Below are 6,437 nucleotides of genomic sequence, written 5' to 3'. Positions count from 1 at the left end.
GCTACTACAGTAGAGCTTAGCCTACATACTGCTATTACAAGTGCTAGGTTATAATATTATACATTGACATCCTAATTATCCTATATAATTTGTATACAACATATACTTTTATAAGCATGTACCTACACTATATATACAAAGTATGTGGACACTCCTTCAAATTAGTGGTTTCGGCTATTTCAGACACACCCGTTGCAGACAGGTGAATAACATCGAGCACACAGCCACGTAATCTCCATAGACAAACATTGGCAGTAGAATGGCCGTACTGAAGAGCTTAGTGACTTTCAAATGTGGCACCGCCATAGGATGCCACCTTTCCAACAAGTCAGTTCGTCAAATTTCTGCCCTGTTAGAGCTGCCCTGTTAGAGCTGCCCTGTTAGAGCTGCCCTGTTATAGAGCTGCCCTGTTATAGAGCTGCCCTGTTATAGAGCTGCCCTGTTATAGAGCTGCCCTAGGCAACTATAAGTGCTGTTTTTTTTGGGGGGGGGGTACATTTATTTAACTAGGCAAGTCAGTTAAGAACAAATTCTTATTTTCAATGACGGCCTAGGAACAGTGGGTTAACTGCCTTGTTCAGGGGCAGAACGACAGATTTATATCTTGTCAGCTCAGGGATTCGATCTTGCAACCTTTCGGTTACAAGTACACCAGGCTACCTGCCGCCCCATGTGCTGTTATTGTGAAGTGGAAATGTCTAGGAGCAACAACGGCTCAGCTGCAAACAAAATGGTAGGCCATACAAGCTAATAGAACGGGATAGCTGAGCGCGAAGGGCGTAGCACGTAAAAATCGTCTGTCCTCAGTTGCAACACTCACTACAGAGTTCCAAACTGCTTTTGGAAGCAACATCAGCGCAATAACTGTTTGTCGAGAGCTTCATGAAATGGGTTTCCATGGCCGAGCAGCCGCACACAAGCCTAAGATCACCATGCGCAATGCCAAGCGTCGTCTGGAGTGTTGTAAAGTTCACTGCCATTGGACCCTGGAGCATTGGAAACGCATTACCTGGAGTGATGAATCACGCTTCACTATCTGGCAGTCCGACAGACAAATCTGGGTTTGGCGGATGCCAGGAGAACGCTACCTACCCAAATGCATAGTGCCAACTGTAAAGTTTGGTGGAGGAGGAATAAAGATCTGGGGCAGTTTTTCATGGTTTGGACTTGGCCCCTTAGTACCAGTGAAGGGAAATCTTAACGCTACAGCATACAATGACATTCTAGAGGATTCTGTGCTTCCAACTTTCTAGCAACAGTTTGGGGAAGGCCTTTTCCAGTTTCAGCATGACAATGCCAACTAGCACAAAGCGAGGTTCATACAGAAATTATTTGTTTAGATCGGTGTGGAAGAATTTAACTGGCCTGCACAGAGCCCCGACCTCAACCCCATCGAACACCTTTGGGATGAATTGGAACGCTGACTGTGAGCCAGGCCTAATCGCCCAACATCAGTGCCCGACCTCACTAATGCTCTTGTGGCTGAATGGAAGTAAGTCCCCGCAGCAATGTTCCAATATCTAGTGGAAAGCCTTCCCAGAACAGTGGAGGCTGTTATAGCAGCAAAGGGGGGGACTCCATATTAATGCCCATGCTTTAGGTCATGTAGTGTATTTACTAAAACTATAGGCTAATATCAGTGTTATTCATGTTAATTAACAGGCTGGCGGGGGAGAATATTAGCCACTAATATAAATATCAGTAACCTCTAGGAAAAATAACTATAGGCTTTGAAAGTGACTCGACCACTTGAAGATCTCGGGGCCAAAACGCTGCACATCAGACTCTCACACTGCAAGAGGAACATGCCAACAAAGATTAACAGTGTGACTCAACTGAGGGGAATGTAACAACAAAAAATGCTAGGTACAACAAAAACACGACAGTCAATAAAGCAGCTATCAGCAAAATCAGTGCAAGTGTTAGTTCAAGAAAGGCCAGTACAACATCTGTGAGCTGCTTGTTCTGACAGTTCGAGTTAACAGATTTCCATTGGTTTATTCTGGTGGTTCATTCTCTTAGGCTCAGCTCTGTTTTCCAACCAACCTTGTAAAAATGTTTTTCTAAAATGACTCTTGCAGTGAAATACTGTATGGATTCTACTGAACATACAAAATATTAAGAACACCTGCTCTTTCCATGACAGACTGACCAGGTGAATCCAGGTGAAAGCTATGATCCCTTATTGATGTCACTTGTTAAATCCACTTCAATCAGTGTAGATGAAAGGTTAAAGAAAGATGTTTAAGCATTAAGACAATTGAGACATGGATTGTGTGTGTGTCATTCAGAGGGTGAATGGGCAAGACAAAATATACATTAGGAAGGTGTTCCTTATGTTTGGTATAGTCAGAGTACAGTTACAGTATACATAAAAAATAACCACTACTACTTTATACATTTTCAAAACAGTTTACTTCACAAAAAGTGAGTTTATCGTACATTTTCTGGACTAAATCCTTGCGACAACAATAGGCTACAGTCAGTGATCACTATGTGGTACCCTACTTTTGAGAAGAAAAAGAAACGCACACCTATTAAGGCGACGTTTCGAGCTGTCTGCATCAGGGTATGATCACCAGGGTATGACCATCAGGGTATGATTACCAGGGTATGACCATCAGGGTATGATTACCAGGGTATGATCACCAGGGTATGACCATCAGGGTATGATCACCAGGGTATGACCATCAGGGTATGATTACCAGGGTATGATTACCAGGGTATGACCATCAGGGTATGATCCTGATGAAGACAGCTTGGCTGTCGAAACGTTGGATATTACATTTTTGCATCTGAGCTCCTAGAGTGTGCGGCTCTCCCTTATTTTCAAGTACCCTACTTTTGACCAGGGCCCATAGGACTCTGGTCAAAAGTAGTGCACTACGTAGGGAATAGGGCACCTTTTTGGACATAGACTTTGTCAGCGATGACTAGGTTCTCCAGACCATCAGCATCCTCATAATGTCCAGTGGCTGGGGTGGAGGTCAGTGGTCAGGCCGTGGTCATCATACCAGGGTGAGAAATAGCAGCTCAGCGTAAAGAACATAATTAAACCCTGGTCTGTCTGTCCGAGAATACACATGGAGGGAGGGAGGGAATTGAGAGAGCTAGAGGTCAGAGCGGAGGATAGTTAGATAGTTTGAGGGTAGTTGTGGTTCTGGTCAGGAAGACCACCAAGACAGGGGGAGCTGATGATATCCACCCTCCTCCTCCCCCTGACCTTCATCCTCTGCTTTCCTCAGTCTCCCCTCAGGACGAGAGATCAGGCAGTAATACAACCCTGATCTGTCTGTCCTACAGCCAAGAATACACAAGGAGGTATGGAAGGGGAGAAGACCGGGAGGGAGGGAGGGCGAGAAGACAGAGGGAGGGAAGGTGAGAAGATGGGAAGGGAGGGAGAAGAGAAAACAGGGAGCGAGGGAAGGAGAGAAGAAGACAGGGAGGGAGGGCAGATGAGAAGACAGGGAGGGAGAGCGAGAAGACAGGGAGGGAAGGAGGGAGGGAGAACAGGAAGGGAGGGTGAGAACAAGACAGGGAGGGAGAGGAGACAGGGAGAAGAAGACAGGGAGGGAGAGAAGACAGGGAGGGAAGATCTCCCCTCAAGACAGGAGAGGTCAGGACACTATGGGCCCTGGTCAAACGTAATGTTCTAGATAGGAACTTTGGGATACAACCTCTGTCTCCCACCACCATCAGTCTCCAGTCAGGGCTAGAGAGGATAGGACAGGAGGAGCAATCTACCTGCTAGAACCGAGAGCAAGGTGTCAAACCCTCCTCCCATTGTCAACAGGACCACATCAGAGGGAGAATAGCCTCTGTATCCCTCCTCCCCTCCATCCCTCCCTTCCTGACTTCCCCCCTCTTCTTCTCTGCTTGTATTGACTGGAAGGGCTCCAGGCCTGTTTACCCCCCTCCCCTCCCTACGGCCTGCTGAACTGTCCCCTTGAGGTGTTTATGGGCCGGCTGACAGGATGTTGGCTCAAAGGATCCCCTTTAAGTAAATGTGGTGTAGCTGCTGTTACCTTTTCAACAAAAACATACAACTCTACAACAGAAAAACTGTTGAGATGAGTGGTAGAATAAGCAGCGTTGAAATGTTCTCACTCCCTCTGAGTGAATGAATAAATGATCTTCTGTATTGACAACAAAATGGGCTGAGTTGAAGAAGTAACATCAGATCGGCTTTGATGATCCTCACACTGGAGAAAATGATAATCTCAGAGAATTATCTTGAAGGTGTGAGCTGTGTGCTTATGGAAAAGTTACACATGACAGACAAGCACTTTGATTAGAAAAGCTTGTTATTTCAACAGCTTAGAAGAACAGAGACATCAAAACAGTAGGTCAGAAGCAGTAGAACAGGTCCAAACCAAGACAGGCCTGCCCTCACCTCACCTGCCCTCACCTCACCTCACCTGCCCTCACCTCACCTCACCTGCCCTCACCTTACCTTACCTCCCCTGCCCTCACCTCACCTGCCCTCACCTTACCTCACCTCCCCTGCCCTCCCCTGCCCTCACCTCACCTGCCCTCACCTTACCTTACCTCAACTCCCCTCACCTGCCCTCACCTCACCTGCCCTCACCTCACCTGCCCTCACCTCACCTCCCCTCACCTGCCCTCACCTCACCTGCCCTCACCTCACCTGCCCTGCCCTCACCTCACCTGCCCTCACCTCACCTCCCCTCACCTGCCCTCACCTCACCTCCCCTCACCTGCCCTCACCTCCCCTCACCTCACCTGCCCTCTCTCACCTGCCCTCACCTTCCCTCATCTCACCTGCCCTCACCTCACCTGCCCTCATATCACCTCACCTGCCCTCACATCACCTCACCTGCCCTCACATCAGGCTTCAGTTGAGATTGTGCTGGGTGCAAATGAGCACACTTTTTAGTCTCTCTCAGATATGTACAGTATTTATATGGGATGCATCCCAAATGGCACCCTATTTCCTATGTAGTGCTCTACTTTTGACCAGGGCCCAAAGTAGTGCACTATGTAGGAAATAGGGTGCCATTTGGGACATAAACATTAAGTCAGGAGAAGTTGCCCCGGACGCTGATCTTAAGGAGTCCGCATGTTTCCCAGCCAAAACAGTTTGGACGTGTTGGTGCATATTAATTATCTAATGTTAGCTAAATGTAGTAATGAATACATTAACATTTTATTTAAATTGACAATTCTGTTTACTGTCTTGTGCACGTTTTAAATGAACACAATACCTGTTACGAAGATGTCAGCAACAGGTGACGTGCAGGAGCTTTCAGGGATTTGTAGTCTTGCATGATGTCAACTTTGATGCTAATTAGCATTTTAGAATAGTAAATAGAGCCGAATATATTGATAAAAGTCACCTTGTCGGGTTGAGATTTATATGGTTATCCAAACATCACACCAGGGTAAGCCTACATGAAACACAGCCCTTATTCTAAGTGTTTCTAAAATCCCCTATGGGAAAAATGTATGGTGGAAAAACGACTGGAACCATTTCCCGGTTTGACCGCTAGGTTTTATGGGTATTATAACACCTCCACTGTGGGGCTCTATAAAGTCTGTTGTCATTCAATGAGAAATGACACGTTTTCATGCAAATTCTTTCATTGTGAAATACTGCACCAAACATCTTAGTTAGATGTAAAATTGCAGTGGTGTAAAGTACTTAAGTAAAAATACTTTAAAGTACTACTTAATTCGTTTTTGGGGCTATTTGTACTTTACTATTTATATTTTTTACTACTTTTACTCCACTACATTCCTAAAGAAAATAATATACTTTTTATGACCATTTTCCATGACACCCAAAACTACCCACTACATTTTGAATGCTTAGCAGGACAGGAAAATTGTCAAATTAAACGCGCTTATCAAGAGAACATCCCTAGTCATCCCTACTGCCTCTGATCTGGCGGACGAACTAAACACAAATGAGTAGTTTGTAAATTAATGTTGGAGTGTGCCCCTGGCTATCCGTTAATTAAATCAACAAGAAAATTACGCCGTCTGGTTTGCTTAATAGAAGGAATTTAAAATGATTTTTTACTTTTGATACTTAAGTATATTTTAGCAATTTCATTTACTTTTGATACTTGAGTATATTTTAGCAATTTCATTTACTTTTGATACTTGAGTATATTTAAAACCAAATACTTTTAGCCTTTTACTTAAGTAGTATTTTACTTTCACTTAAGTCACGACAATTGAGTACTTTTCCCACCACTGTAAAACTGCGCGACTAAGATCTCCTCGGCAAAAACGTAAAAATGTATGACAGATTTCTAAAGTTATTTTAGATTCATTCTGATTATTTTGAGGAAGTGTGTACTGGCTACGGCATTTCAAAATGGACAAACAGTACTATTTCTATTTTTTCAAGCAAAGGTCTTTTAGGGGTATATGCGAGCACATACGTTCGGTCTTTAGATACATTTTTCATT

Source organism: Salmo trutta, unplaced genomic scaffold (assembly GCF_901001165.1).
Source record: "Salmo trutta unplaced genomic scaffold, fSalTru1.1, whole genome shotgun sequence".
Taxonomy (NCBI): domain Eukaryota; kingdom Metazoa; phylum Chordata; class Actinopteri; order Salmoniformes; family Salmonidae; genus Salmo; species Salmo trutta.
The sequence above is the reverse complement of the archived record's forward strand: the minus strand, read 5'-3'. Positions refer to the sequence as shown.